Source organism: Mauremys mutica, chromosome 11 (assembly GCF_020497125.1).
Source record: "Mauremys mutica isolate MM-2020 ecotype Southern chromosome 11, ASM2049712v1, whole genome shotgun sequence".
Classification (NCBI taxonomy): Eukaryota; Metazoa; Chordata; order Testudines; family Geoemydidae; genus Mauremys; species Mauremys mutica.
Genome location: NC_059082.1, coordinates 37,828,637 through 37,845,112, shown reverse-complemented (window position 1 = coordinate 37,845,112; position 16,476 = coordinate 37,828,637). Strand labels below are relative to the sequence as shown.

The 16,476-nt window shown below is 45.4% G+C and overlaps 1 protein-coding gene across 8 annotated transcripts in view; it reads right to left on the bottom strand.

Annotated features, from left to right (window-relative positions):
* Positions 1 to 16,476, bottom strand: part of SIN3A (SIN3 transcription regulator family member A) — a 68,956-nt gene that overhangs the window by 45,712 nt on the left and 6,768 nt on the right. Inside the window, exon 1 of one of the 8 annotated variants that reach the window (XM_044979566.1) lies at positions 623 to 640. The exons of the other annotated variants lie outside the window; for them this stretch is intronic. The gene's annotated coding sequence lies outside the window, so the exon portion shown is untranslated. Of the gene's footprint in view, positions 1 to 622; positions 641 to 16,476 lie in introns of those variants that run through there. 8 annotated transcript variants of the gene reach the window in all.

Below are 16,476 nucleotides of genomic sequence, written 5' to 3'. Positions count from 1 at the left end.
TTCAAATTCTGTAAATTCTTCACTTTAATTGCATGACCTTTTCTTTCCAGCCTGGATATTCAACAACTGCTGCCTTCTAGGCGGTGATAGTTAATGTCACTCCTGAGAAGTTATTTATTCTTCATACAACCACTGAGTGTGTTCGAGCACATTCAGTCTCTCTCTCCCCAATCCAGCACCACATCCTAAAGAGCAAAACGCTCTTTTCTCTGCGGTCTGGAATACACCTGGGTCTTTCCAAAGCAAATATATAGCCTTGCCAGTTTCAGTGTAATTAATGAACAAGTCACTGCTAGCAAGGAACCTAACAGAAACAATCCCCCAGCAGATATAACTGGGCTCAACACCGCCCCCCAAACACACACACACAAAAACACCCATAAACAAACAACCTTCACGCCTCACTTCAATCTTAGCTTCCAAAAAAATTCTAAGTTGTGAAGTTATACTAACTCTTCAGTTTGAGTGCTTAATTAGCCAACCAGATGATAAACAGTGATCATCAAATATATGTATGTATAACAAGTATATGCACAACAAATGGTGTATCAAGAGTCCATGCGTAGGTTCTTAGTATTTAAGAAAGCCTTTGCAGGTACAGACTAATTGTGTAACTTCTTACTGCTTTTCCTGGAGCCTCTTTTCTCCTTCACTTTTTCTTCTCTCTCTCCCCTTCTTGCAGGATCTCACTTTTTTATTTGTTGAAGTTGTACTGTGAAGCTTGCACCCCTCTCTCAGAAGAGAATCCCACATCAGGAACCTACCATATCTATTGTGAGGGGCCTTCTGACACTGACCAATAAGCTCTGGAATGAAGAGGAGGAAATTACTAAAACCTAATTCACAGGGTACTAAGTCTAGTAGACCACAGTGACATCTGGAGAACAGAAAGGCAAAAATCCAGGAGAAACTGAGTTGATTTTCCTGGTTTTATCTGCTGTTTTTGGACTGATCTCTGCAAATGACTCCAGCATCTGCCCCATTATTTCATTTACTGTTACCCTACTAGGGTTTAGAAACATTTTAGCTTTGTAAAAAAATATTTTACAGATAGCATAGCTGGAATCTAAACAAGTAAAACAGCAGAATTTGGTCATGTACCTTTGATAGAAGCCCCATCTAGGATTTCACATCAACATGGTGATAATAAGGGCATGTCTACCCTACAAAATTAAGTTGACATGTTAAGTCAACATATAGCCGCTGCAGTAATTAAAGCGATGGTTCACGTCCACACCTTGCTCCTTCTGTCGGTGGTGTGCATCCTTACTAGGAGCTTCTACTGACTTAACCATGTGGGCAGTGACAGCTGGAGTCCCCCTCCTGAGGAGCAGGCGGAGACTCCAGCTGTGAGCCCCTTGCTGGGCTGATAGCCAGCAGGCAATGTAAGTAACGCAGTGTCTACACGGACAATGGGGCGCCCTAACTACATTGACCTAAGTGCTACACCTCTTGCAGAGGTGGAGTTACTAAGTTGATGTACTGGGCTACTTGTATTCGTAGGAGCTACATTTTCGTGTAGATGCTTACAGAGTTAGGTGGACGTAAGCTGCCTGATGTCAACCTAACGCTGTAGTGTAGACCAGGCCTAAGTCAAGTCAAATCAAAGCCTTGATAGCACTCACTTACAATGTGTGCTCAGGAATATAGAGCAGCTGAGAGGAAAGTCCCTATGTGTCCACTTAATTTTTGTTCTGTCCCCTCCCCATTCTTACATTGTTAGTCTCTCTAGGGTTAGTTCACTCCTTACCCCTTTAACAGAGCAGTAGCATACCATAGTAATGCAACCATCACAAAAGCACTTCCAGCAGTTACAAAGTTAATGCTCTCTCTCCTCCCACTTCTCCCCAACAAACCAGGCATGAAACTTTTCAATCCAAATTCACAGTTTGCAGCCAAGTAGCAAGTGAGCCAGCTATAACAGGCCTAATGTATAACGTGCACAGGGGTATAATTCCAGAATACAGAAACACTGAAGCGAAAGATACAGTTGCAGAGACCATCTAATATAATGTGCACGTCTAACAAAGCTCTGCTGTTTATGTGTCTTCACCCAAAGAAACACATTCCATTTTCCACTTTTGCTGGGCTAGTCAAGGTTTAAAGTAGATGCTGAGCTGCATACAAGGCTGTGTAAGGCCAAATAACTGCTAGAAAAGTCTTGCACACTTACCTGTTATGAGGATTACAATTCTACCTGGGACTACAAGGTCAGCCTTTTCTTCCAAGGAGCAACAGAAGTTCTCAGATTATAGATTAACTCATCCATGCACCTTTGCGAGATTGTCTGCTGGCAAGGTTGGCTTAGTCGTCTAACCATCAAGTCTGGAATTCCTAGACTGCCTGGTAGACCAGTTTAAAAATGTTATGGGGTCAACTCAACCCTTTAGCTTCCCAAGGCAGACAATGAAGTTCCACACAGTAAACTGTATGTGGATGTTTTGGATGTAAACTTAAAACCAGGCCCTGTTTGCTCTTAATTTTCACTAAAGATCCAAGGCCATTTTTGCACAAATTACACACAGAGGCTGCATGCTATAAGCTAGACAGCTGCCTTGCACACCAGAGTAAACAATAATTGGGCGGCTCTGTATGTAGGCAGCCCGTCCAACCTAAAAAGGGCTTTTCCTCCTCACTCTCTTAGCCCTGGTCTACACTATGAGTTTAGGTAGAATTTAGCAGCATTAGATCGATTTAACCCTGCACCGTCCACACGACAAAGCCATTTTGTTGACTTAAAGGGCTCTTAAAATCTATTTCTGTACTCCTCCCTGAGGGGATTAGTGCTGAAATCGACCCTGCTGGGTCGAATTTGGGGTAGTGTGGACGCAATTCGATGGTATTGGCCTCCAGGAGCTACCCCAGAGTGCTCCATTGTGACCGCTCTGGCAGCACTCTCAACTCAGATGCACCAGCCAAGTAGACAGGAAAAGCCCCGCGAACTTTTGAATTTCATTTCCTGTTTGGCCAGTGTGGCGAGCTGATCAGCACAGGTAACCATGCAGAGCTCATCAGCACAGGTGACCATGGAGTCCCAGAATCGCAAAAGTGCTCCAGCATGGACCGAACGGGAGGTGCTGGATCTGATCGCTGTTCAGGGAGACGAATCCGTGCTATCAGAACTCCGTTCCAAAAGATGAAATGCTGAAATATTTGAAAAAAAAATCTCCAAGGGCATGAAGGACAGAGGCTATAACAGGGACCCGCAACAGTACCGCGTGAAACTTAAGGAGCTCAGGCAAGCCACGTGAAGCCTACCAAAGAACCAGAGAGGCAAACGGCCGCTCCGGGTCAGAGTCCCAGACATGCCGCTTCTATGATGTAGGGGCACCCCCTAGAATGGCATGCTGCTCAACTAACCCACCCCTGTGCTTCCCTCCTCCCCCACCCCTCCTGGGCTACCTTGGCAGTTATCCCCCCATTAATTGTGTGATGAATTAATAAAGAATGCATGAATTTGAAACAACAATGACTTTATTGCCTCTGCAGGTGGAGATCAAAGGGGGGAGGGGAGGGCAGTTGGCTTACAAGGAAGTAGAGTGAACCAAGGGGGCAGGTTTTCATCAAGGAGAAACAAACAGAACATTCACACCGTAGCCTGGCCAGTCATGAAACTGGTTTTCAAAGCTTCTCTCATGCACAGCGCGCCCTGCTGTGCTCTTCTAACCGCCTTGGTGTTTGGCTATGTGTAATCAGCGGTCAGACAATTTACCTCAACCTCCCACCCTGCCATAAACCTCTCTCCCTTACTCTCACAGATATTGTGGAGCACACAGCAAGCAGTAATAACGATGGGAATATTGGTTTCACTGAGGTCTAACCGAGTCAGTAAGCTGCGCCAGCGGGCTTTTAAACGTCCAAAGGCACATTCTACCACTATTATGCACTCGCTCAGCCTATAGTCGAACTGCTCCTTACTACAGTCCAGGCTTCATGAGCCATGAGAGCAAGGGGTAGGTGCAACCATGTGGTGCTGCCGACTGGGAGAGCAGCCTGAGGCAGAAGCCTCCAGTTGGCACGATATTCCAGACTGAATCTCCATTAGACGAAACTTAAAGAAGAGAATGACCTGGAGTCATTCCCATTTTTGTCCAGGCACCCCCGACCAACCTAAACGAGGTCAGCCAGGAGCACCCATGGGACGATGGCTAACAGTCGTATTGCACCGTCTGCCGTTGGCAAGGCAAGGGGATGCTGCTGTGTAGCACTGCAGGACCGCGTCTGCCAGCAGCATCCAGGAGACATATGGTGACAGTGAGCTGAGCAGGCTCCATGCTTGCCGTGGTATGTCGTCTGCACGGGTAACCCAGGAAAAAAGGCAAGAAACGATTTTTTGCCGTTGCTTTCCCAGAGGGAGGGCAGGGGGCCTGACGACATGTACCGAGAACCACCCGTGACAATGTTTTTGCCCCATCAGGCATTGAGAGCTCAACCCAGAATTCCAATGGGCGGCAAAGACTGCGGGAACAGTGGGATAGCTATCACAGTGAAACGCTCCGAAACTCGACGCTAGCCTCGGTACTGTGGACGCACACTGCCGACTTAATGTGCTTAGGGGGCATACACAATCGACTGTATCAAATCAATTTCTAAAAAAAAATCGACTTCTAGTAAATCGACCTAATTTTGTAGCGTAGACATACCCTTAGTGATAGGTAGCAGAGATAAAGCTTTGGCACCTCCACTCCCCTGCAAGCACTGTAGCTGCCTCTGCTCTCTAGTTGAATGCTTACTCATCATCTAACGCTAATACACCTCTACCTCGATATAACGCCGCCCTTGGGAGCCAAAAAATCTTACCATGTTATAGGTGAAACCGTGTTATATTGAACTTGCTTTGATCCACTGGAGTGCGCAGCCCCCCTGAGCACTGCTTTACCGCGTTATATCCAAATGTGTGTTATATTGGCTGGCATTATATCGAGGTAACGGTGTATAATGAAGTATGAAAACTGACAATAACCCAATTAGAACTCAGACTAGGCTGGGCTTCCAGACTGGTGGTACTCCAGTGCAGAAAGTGAGTTTACAAAAGAATACCAAAAGCCTCATTTCTATGATGGGAGGTCCCATATTTTGGATTGGGATATACCATGCAAGCTCACTACCTGGAAGATTGGGATACCTCATGTCTGAGAGAAGCTCATAGCACTATATCCAAAGGTCACACCCGCAGATTCACCATTACAGAGTGAAGGTTAGTGTGATAGCACGTGGACCAAAACTCCAGATTGCTGCTTGTCAGAGCTCATCCACAAACTTCCTCTTGGCCCAAGAAGTGACTATGCCTCATGAAATAAACCTTCACTCAAAGGGGAGAGAGCAAGGGAATCCATCTGCAAATTAAAGTTTCCTTAACAGAAAAATGATTATTCACATGCATTAAAGACCTAGAGGCTTTGTCATCTTTTCTAGCCCCTTTGGAAGCCATAAAAAGGATTTCCCCTTTGCATAGGTCTTTAGACCTATGCAAAGAGAACTTCAATGCCCTCACCATGTTCAAAAGCAATTATTTATTTATATTTAAATTTTAAAATAATCTGTACGGGACTCTAGGCATCATAATACAATACAATAAAATCCCAGCTGCATCACAATAATCATTTCAAACAGGAACTCTGCTAGTTAACTGGACAGCTGAGTGTGATGCAAAAATCTCCTTCAAAGCAAAAACACTGGTATTAAACAATTACCCACCAAAGAAAGTGGAGGACAAGATTAAGTTTTCACTCTGGGACAACTGCCTCTTTACTGAGATGAGAGGGAGGAGGAAGGAAGATACAGCAGAAGGCCTGATCCATTTATGGAGAAAAGCTTAAGACTCCTTGATCCAGGTACATAGTTTTGGAAACTTGCCGTTGCTAACAAGACATTGACGGGGCACTCATCCCAAAGAGGGCAGACTAGATGGAAAAAACCCTGTCCTAAGCAACCAATCCCTCAGATGGAATTTCTGGCAGCTCAGACTAAATGTTGAGGGACCATGCCACAGGGACCTCTTTAGTGAACAACAAATTGCGTTCTGCCCAAAATACAAAAATAACTACAGCCTGAGACAGCTTTCCGCTCCTGGCACCAACCTGCTTGCTGGCAATCCAGGCAACACAGCTTACTCCTGTCTCTGGTCCTTGGAGACCAGCACACACTACTCTAACTGCTCTAAATTCCAGCCAGTTCACATGCAGAGATCTCTCCCATGTGGGACGAATGGGACTGCAGGGTGGTTCCCCAACCCTTGAGGCTGGCATCAATCATTACCCCAAATCACAGGTCCTGAAGTGACCTCCAACTTCGAATTTAGTTACATCTCTCCCATAACTGCAAGGGCTGCCTGAGCTCCAAGGGATGCTGAATCCTCACATGTAGTCCCCACCCCATTGCTTTGGTCACCACAGAGAGAGCAGCTTGTGAACCAAAATGCTTCCTGACCTACAGAGCTAGATCAATTAAGGAAGACATCTTTTTGGCTCAGATGCTGGAGGATGCTCTGATCTGCTCTGCTAAGTTGTCTTGTCGTTTGTACTCTTTTCTGTGATGGAAGACCCATTCCTACCACCATATTAACTCAGCTGCTGACATGGGATCAGGTTTTGCTTTTTTGTATCTGATCAAAAAATCCCAGCCACATCAAGAGACTTGCTGATTCCTGGACAGCTTCCCTTGTTCCTACCAGAGCGAAGACCTTCACCCGCCAGCCATCCAGATATGGAAGAATATGACGTTTCCTCTGTGACTCCACCACCACTACACTCTGTGGAGATTGAGCCAATGGCCAGGGGAAAAACCTGTAACATTACAGAAAGGTACAAAAGTCCACAGAGTAACATGCAGAAATCAGAGAGCACTCAGTGAACCTCTATTCTGCTGAAGTTTGTTTCAGAGGGAGAGGGACAGGCTCAAGGGGCTCTGGTCAGGTACAATCTCTGGAATGCTGGCCTATACCAAGGCCTGGGTAGAGATCTTCATTATGCCAACCACTCTAGTGTGAGAAGACAAATATGGTCTCTTGGGCTCTGGAATTACTTTATTTTCATCACTGAGATCCTGAAGGCTTGATCTAGGGCTTCCCCAAATAACTTTTCCCCATTAAAAGAGAGATGCAATGAGCTCCTGCTTTGTTGAAAATCCTCCCTCCAAGAGCATTACTAGAAGGCTCTCCCATCCATATTCATGAAGTGATTGGTAAGGAAGGAAAGAAGATTGTGTGACCAAGCCCAGGGAGGCATCACTGAGGAATTTGTAAATTTCCAAATTTCAGTCACACAGGTACTTCAAAGCCACTGACCCTTCCCAAGGGGCAGGTACGCTTCTTAGTTGAAGACATGACTGCAGAGTCAATAACGGGGCAAAAACCCCAGCACTTGTGCCATCTTTTAGACAGCCTGTAAAATGTATGCATTTGCCTTGGGGAGGGCTGTTCTGGCATCTCTCCATGTCCTTGTGAAAGGGGAAAGCACACATGTTGTTTTGAGGATACATGTGTAATGATTTTGACCCATTTAAGTACCTAGACAGAGTATCAAGGATTCAAAGATCAAGGACAATGCACTGATTCAGGATGCTAAAACATAAATACTATATTATTTTTATTTATATTTCCAATGTACTAAAAAGGCTTTTATCTAATACTAAGCCTCTACTGTAGACTAAAAGGACAAAGAAATAGATTAACCCAGACTGTGTCTGGACTCTACATCCAGAACATAGCATTTACTCAAGCACCTGCTTACAGGTAAGAGTTCTAGAAATTCTAAATCCCTAAAGTCGGTCAGCTGTGCAACATACCAGTAACTCTAATTTTAAATTTGTTGAGTACTCAGTAGGACTCAGCCAGAAGATGGTAGGAACTCTTATTACTTCATTAAAAAAAAATTAAGTTACAGTGACTAGGACAGCAGAACAGGTAACGTACTGGACTTTAAAGGTCACTTGATCCAGTATACATGGCAACCATTGATCAAACAGACTCTTTCTTTCCACAACTCAAAGCCAAAGAGCCAAGCATCTTAATATCTTGAATTTGAGTATGTTGTAGTCTATCTTGTTATGTTTAGGCTTTTACAAGATGATATGAAATCATCCTCCCTTCCACAAACTTTTTAAAATTCCCCATCCAGGAAAAGACCACAAGAAGAGCATACCTCTGTCATTCCTGCCCGCAGTGCTTCCCCAGCTGATCAGTTTTGCTTACTACTATTGATAGGATATGCAGAGCAGGAGAAGTATGCACAAAGACAGCATCTTCTGCTGCTGAAGTGAGGGTAGGAACAAAGAAAGTGTCTTTCCTTTCTCTTTAGCAGCACTGTGCCACACCTGGCTTCTCTTGTCTGTCACACTTTCAACCCTTCACATAGCTCAATAGGACTAGCAAAATGAAACTGAGCAGACGCACATTAGTTCCATTCAGGTACCAAGGGCATCTCCTGAAGAAACATTATGGGCAAGAGCAGCAATGCTGACACAGAAAGGCAGTGAACAAATCAGGGGGATTGGAACTGAGCTTGCAGAACAGGGGCCTCAGAACTCAACCACTGAAAATTAGGAGTAAAAATAGGAAAAGTGGTTTCTAACTTCAACTCCCCATGGGAATGGAGACAGGAGAGGCCGATCATCATCCTGATTCTTCACCCACTGCTGAAGACTTCAATGCCAACATTTTACCAGCGGAGATCTCAAAAACCTGCAGAGCTAGAAACTAATATTGGTCATTCCAAGCTTTCAGATGATCTAAGCACTGGTTTCCAGCTCTACAGATCTGAGATAAGTTGTTAAACACAAAATGGAAAAAGAGCAATATGGTAATGAGAATAATGTAATTTTTAAAGGTCTTCTATTTGAACACCTGTCAGGACAAGGAATCTTTTAGCAGATGAGTTCCTTTTTCAAGAACTAATCATGAAACAGTGATCACAGAGAAAGAAGATCTCAATCCCCAAAGATGTAAGAGATTTCTGAGAAAGGCTAGGCAAACTGTGTAGTCACATACTGTACATGTATCCCTAGACTGTCTCCTTTTTTACAAATGGGAGAGCTCAATATATTCCCATCTTTTCACAAACTGTCTGAAGTTTTAACATATAAATCTGTATAAAACCTTTTAGGAACATAACTATAGTATGCACAACACTGATACTTCTATTATTACTTTGTTTTTTTAAATGTTAGACACTATACAGAACTGAGGGTAGGTCTACACTACAAACTTGCATCAGCACAGCTCCACCGCTATGGAGAGTCTTCACTAGAAGCGCTAAGCTGACCTGAGAGAGCTCTCCCACTGGCTTAATAACTCTACCTCCATGAGAGGTGGTAGCTATGTTGGCAGGAGAAGCTCTCCCACCAACATAGCGCTGTCGACTTGGGGGGTTAACTACGTCACTATGGGGTGTGAAAAATCCACATCCTTGAGTGATGCAGTTATACTGAAGTAAGTGTGTAGTATAGACTTGGCCTGAATGAGGTTGGTAAACCTGATTTAATGAAGGGAGGGGAGGGAGAGAAAAGGGTCTCCAAATGAGGAGTGGACCCAATATGGAGAGAAAACAAGTGGAGCTTAGAAATCTACACACATATACGCATCCAAAAGACAAAAGAAAGGAGGTTTGGTGATTTAAAACATTAGCAGAAATAAAAGGATTGCGGAACAAGAAATCAAATGGGATTGGAGGTGGAGAGGGGGGAGAAAAGGGACAGAAAAGTTGGGGAGAGAGGAGCTGAGGGGGTCAGACAGGGACAGATTTTACCTGAGAAAGTAAAATAGCCTGAAAAACTAGAAGTTTCTTCTCATTTGGACTATGGAAAGAGTGATGGGTAGAGGGAGGGAAACAAATCTTAGCTAGTGATTGGGTCTCAGAAGACCTGTGGTGGAGCAGGAAATTTGAGTGCAGACTTCCTATGTGACAGTGGGCTAGTTATTTGCTCTGTGCCTCAGTTCTCCATTTCAATAATGGGAAAAGCAGCACTGACCTACCTCACAGGGGTGTTGCTAGAACAGGGGTGGGCAAACTACAGCCCGTGGGCCGGATCCGGCCCCTCAGGGCTTTCGATCTGGCCTGTGGGATTGCCACTCCTGTAGCGCCGCAGGCCCCATGCCGGGGGGGGGGGGGAGGGGAGAGGGGGAGGAAAAGGGGAAAGAGGAGGGCAGAGTGCTCCGTGCGCTGCAGAGGCCGCAGGGATGTGGTGCCGGCCACTTCCGGGAGCAGTGCGGAGCGGTACAGCACAGGGCCAGGACCGGCAGGCAGGAAGCCTGCGCTGGCTCTGGTGCGCGCCGCTGCCACCTCGGAGCTGCTCCAGGTAAGCAGTGCCGGGCCAGAGCCCGAACCCCTCCTGCACCCTGCACTCCAACTAGCTACCCTGAGCCCCCTGCCGCATCCCATCTGAACACCAACCCCCTGCCCTGAGCCTCCTGCTGCACCTCACACCCCTCCTGCACCCCAACCCCCTGCCCTGAGCCCCCTGCTGCACCTCACACCCCTCCTGCACCTAACCCCCTGCCGCACCCCAACCCCCTGCCCCATCCCACACCCCAACCCCCTGCCCTGAGCCCCCTCATACACCCTGCACCTCTCCTCTGCCCCAACCCCTTGCCCTGAGCCCCTTTCTGCACCCCACACCCCCTCCCTCACCCCACACTCCCTCCCACACCCCAACCCCCTGCCCTGGCCCTGCATGCAATTTCCCCACCCAGATGTGGCCCTCGGGCCAAAAAGTTTGCCCACCCCTATGCTAGAACAAATATTTATTGAAGATTGTGAGGCACTCAGATACTGTGGAACTGGGGACCATATTCGTACCTAATATGATACTGAAGAGACATTAAATGAACTCCCTGAAACGCTGAGAATTGATAGCAAGGTGAAGTGCTGGCAGCCCATCCATTATGCAGATATGGATCTTAGCTAAGCCTGAGATTAGATGCAGCTAGGTCAATCTTAAACCCCACTCACCTCAACCCAGACACTGAAAGGGAGGATGAGAAAAGTGGTGGTGAGGCATTAATTTACACATTGTCACAGCGGCAGCTGTTAATTACACGGCAATAATTTGTGAAAACACAAAGTGAATCAAAACTTCACATAAAAAATAAATTTCCCCACCTTCCTGGTGTCCAATTTCTACAAGAACATTTCTTCCATCATTAGTGCTCAGAATACCTAAGAATGCAGCACCAGGGAGGAAAAAGATACAAATGTGCAACCATGAGCACAACCCCATCCAGACAGACGAATACATATTATAGGCCTCCATTTTCTGATCTGGCTTTAACCATAAAAGCTTTCCAATGCTGGAGAAGACCAAAACTACAACCTGGACAGAAAACGATTTATAAATTCTGGAAGTTAAACTGATTTGTGTGCCAATTTCAACACAATATTTCTCATTCCAAGACCTACATGTTCAACAAGGCCTGTACTGATTGCTCCCTGACTGGCCTGATCACGACAGACACATCACAACAGCAGGCAAAGTAAATCTGAAGAGATCTATCCATTGCATATTGTAATCCAGTGTGAAAAACATCCTGTATTTCTCTCCTCTTTACATGCCTTCAAGAACACCAGTCAGTCTAGTATTTCTTAATTTGAGTTGTCCATAGTTCAGTGTCTGTGGTATTTTGTTCTAATAGCACTGTATCCATATGCTGTTCAAGGCAGAGACACTGGCAAATGTATAGCTCTACCGCCATTTAATAACAATTTCATTTTCCTTAATATTACTCTTATTTCTTCTATACTTGTCTCCAGTGGTGGCAGTAGACAACAGTCTCCACACTATTTCACTGAAAACCAATATTTTAACTAAACCCAATGTTGTTTGGGAAGTCAGGCCTGTACCTCTGTGCCAAGCAGTATGAGATTAGAGACAGCCAGGACTGTCCTTCCAGCTAGCACAATTAAGTGTGTCTAATTGTTAGTGAATCTAGATGGCATCTAGGTGTGTATAATCAGTTCCATCACTGAGTGCATGACAATTAACAAATTTAGCTTCACAACAGCCCCATTAAATAGGAAAGTATTTATCCCCATTTGTACTGAAAAAAAAAGATTAAGTGACTTGCCCAAAGTCACACAGGAGGTCTGTGGCAGGGCCAGGAATTGAGCTGCAATCTCCTGAGATCCAATACCATGCCTTAACCACAAGATCAATAATACTGAACACACAAAAGGGCCAATTAAAGTCACCCATGGTAGAAGGGGAAATAACGCACTTTACCAGTGCCACTTTATCCTAAAGCCTGCTCTGTGAAAGCTAAGATGGAGTCTGAAGTGCCATTATCCTTGCTGAGGACATCTGGAATTCACTGATTTGCACTGAGATGGTACACAACTAATGGATGAGCTACCTATATACCACTTCAAGTTTCAGACAATTCCTCAGTTCAACCAGAGGTGATTTTTTGGGCATCTTTGTTACACTAAAATCTTATTACTAGACACTGATTTAAGGTAGTACTCATTTCCTAAAACATTTTCATTAATAGAGTATTACTTAATAGTTTTCTATTTTACTGCATCAGTTTTCTTTTACACTTTACCGTTTAGTGTATTGAAAGTTTCTTTAAACCCTTGCACACAGAGTCCACTGAATCCCAATCACACTCTTGAGGATACAATCATTTTCTAACCACACACCTTTTCCCCCTCCATACTGCAGCCCTTATTATTGCAGAAAAACAGCTCTGCTATAGTTAAGGCTGAAAACTCATTTCTGCTGACTTCAAATACTCAAAAATCCACATGCTTACTCATATTGTTTTGAAATTTAGTATGCCTCAAGGGGATGCAGGGTAGTGTTAGTGATCCAAATTTGGGGTCATCTAAGCAAGAAGTTCTCAAGATATAGAACCCTGGGGGTGGAGAGGAAGAAGCATTTCTTAAGGTTGCCAGATTCTACCAACTTTTTTTTTTTAAGCAGACCTAGGGAATCAAACTGTGGCTCTGATTGTGACCAAAATGGTCTCCATCACTCAATATTGGTGATATTTAGGTGGGTGGGTAGTGAGCCTTTCAGACCCACATTCTCACCTGGTATTTGTATGCCAGGATCTGGGGGCATTTGCCCCTCATACAAGCCAGATCTGAGGAGGCCTCTTCACTCTGAAAGACTCAGATTCTCTCTATCCCCGAGGACCCCCTTCCATGTGAGCAGGCATCTGGGGAAACCCTGCCCTCTGGGTGGGGAGCTGAGGACATGCAGGCTGAACCCAGAACACACTGCAACACTGGGGTGAGGAGCTGAGGGGCATACTTGATGCATAATCACTGGCTCAAACAATTGGCACAGAGAAGAAGAGTCCCCAAATCAAACCTGGGCCTGGGCCGCAGGCACAGCTGTAAAGAACACAACCACAAGGCCACCTTAGACATCTATTCTTTAATTAGATATTAATTCAAAGGTGCTTCACTGTACATAGTGTTCTTTTAAATAAGTTTGTTCACTTATAGCAGACACTAAACAAGCCATAGCTGAAAACTGTATTTAAATACAGGTAAGCCTATATTTATATTAAATAATTTTTGACCCCTTCCAGTTGGTACTGTGCCTAACACAGCTCTATGAAATAACCCCCACTCATCTAATATACTTAGACTAAGTTCTAGTTCTGGATTGCAGTTTTTCAGAAAAAGATGGTAATCAAAAAGCTCACACATTCCTCACGACACTTTTGGTCACTCAAGCAGCTTCAATTTAAACAAGTATTTGTCAGTTTTACACACAGTTTCAGTGGTCCAAATAAAATATACCTTTCTCTGATACAGCACACGTATCTTAAGCAGATACCAGTATATATTGGTGCATGTACTGATATCACATCTATATAGGCAATACTATAAAACACACTGTAGTCTGTGTTTCATTGGCCCAGATTCAAGGAAGGAATCTGGCATCTGACAAGACAAATACAAAATATATTAATGCTTCTACAGTTTATGAGAATACCTTCCCAGTTACCTACAACCCCAGGTAAAACCCTAATGCAGTTTCTATTGATGTAAGTAAGCAAAGGGGTAAAAAAAAACAACCAAAGATATTGAAACTAAAACACCCAGTGAAGGCCACTGGTAAGTTTAAAGACTGAGGAGAGTACATGTAGAGAAGGATGCCAGTTCTTGATTAAAATATTTCAAAAATTAATGTTAGTAGCAGAATACTATAAGAGTAATTCTCAGACTCCTACATGCCTCTGTTATTCTGCACAGGATTCTTATGCGTAGCTTTGCAGTATTTCTATCTAGAAACTGCAACAGTCATTTGATTGCTTTTGAAAGAACTCCTATCTGGAAATTCTAATAAATCTATGTGTCCCTTCAGACTGGGTATAAAGAGTGAAAGCAGAATAGGCCAGTTACTCATAAGTGATGAGGTGTCCAAAACCAAAAAGGAGCAGCAGAATAAGACACAGAGGCACCTAACCATGAATATTTATTGTTAGGAACTGGGGCAAACGTAAAATATTGTTTTAAGAATTAAAAAAAATACTTTCTACAGGAAATACTCAAAACAGTTACTGTACACTTGCGGTGATCAATAGGTGGACTGCAGGACAAATCCAGACCACCAGGAGCTTTTGAACAGATCCCCAAATCTTTTTATTTACTTTTTTGTATTATTATTTTCTTCTCCGGAGTCTGGACCTTGACTATACCTTGACAAAAAAATAATTGACTACCCCTATTTACGCTATTAATATGGTGATGAACAAGGTCGGCTGAAGGAAGAAATCTGAAGATTTTAGTTAAGTTCTATGAAAAATCTGCAGAAACCACATTGATGTCATCATTTTCAGCTGCTCATCCACACTAAGGCAACTCAGTTCAGTTTATTTCCACACCTCAAACATGTTTTATTTAGCTCTCTGTTCCTTAGCATTTGTAAACAATATGCAGTGTACAATGAGGAATCAAGTGAGAGTAAAGTACTAAAAGGCAGCCTGTATTTTTTTTAATCTGTAAAAACCTGAGGTTTCTGATTACCATAGAAATGTACATCATTAACAAGAGATTTAAATTCTCCAAACTGAAGTATTTTACACTGGATATTTTACAACCACCTAGGAATACTCTGTAGTAACTATGCTCATCTTCTGCAGTTCAGCATGCTCACTCTGCCTGATTATCTCCTAGCTGGCTCTGCACATGCATGGAGCGTTTGAGGACAGACTACACAGGCACAAGAGGCTGATGATTAATGCAGCAGCGCCAGCCATACTATACTATACGAGATGACTGGTTGCCCTTCCCCCGTGATCGGGTACTTTGCAGTATAAAGGACCACTAGACAGTCTTCGCCTCTCTCCCAAAAAATGCAAAACAACCCCCCCACACACACACCCCAGCCTCGACTTCACCCCGATGCCCTTAAATAACCCGAATGAGCCTACAGGAGCCCCAGTGGACAACACAGCTCTAACTCGGCTGGAGGTATGGATGTGCTCTGGGCACCCTCCAGACACACATCACCGGCACGTGGAAGACAGGCTGTCCCAAGTCACTGGCCTTTGCTGACCGAACTTACTTCCGTCAGCCAGTTACCTAGCGCTTAGCGTCCAGTTACCCATTCTGCTAAGAGTTAAGGAAGGAGACCTCCGAACACCGCTGCCTCGCTGCAGGGATCAAATCCAGTCGGTTACCCCGGAGCGTGTGGGATACAACCGAGGAGAACCGCCAGACGAACGCGACCGCTCCATGGATCAATACTGCTCCGTGCAACTAGCTGAGACTGACCGACGATAAGGAGTGGGTCCCCAATAAGGGCGCTGTATGTAATGGACCCGCTGACCGCGAGTCTCCGGTAAGGGATCGGAGCGGGGTAGGAGCCTAAATGCAACGCCCCCATAAGCGAAGAGCACAGGGGAGCAGGCTGTGTACAATCCACTCAGGACCGGCACGAACGGAGAAGGGGAATGGGAGGAGCTAACTGTGTGCAGTCTACCGGGGAAGGCGGCGTCCCCAGAGGCGGAGCCTGTGTGTAATGCCAGCATTGACGGACGGGCGCGGAGGAGGCGGCGGCTGGGTGCCACCCTCCCAGCACCAGAGTGAGAGCAGAAAAGGGGAGAGGGAGGAGCCTGCGTGGAACGCGTCCAGTACCGAGAGGAAAGGGGTGTCCCAGGGATGGGGGCGGGGCCCGTGTGCAATGCACTCGGTACCGGGGGATGGACCCCGGTAAGGGAACGACGGGGGTGGGCTGAGTGCGATGCAGCCCGCGGGCTCTCGAAGTACGGCTTTTACTCCGCGCACTCGGTTCTTAGGGGACGGGAGTTTGTCGCGGAAAGGGAGGCGGGCCCATGTCCGCTGCACCGACTCCCTGGGCAAGGGGGTGGCTACATGTGCAATGCGAGCGATCCGAAGCGAAGGAAAGGGCTCGGGAAGCTCATCTCCGCTAATCCCGAGCCCGGCAAGGCAACCCGACCGGGACGGAGGGTGGGGGCGGCTACTTGTGCGCTACGCTCGCCGCGGGAGGGGGCTCCCTGTACGT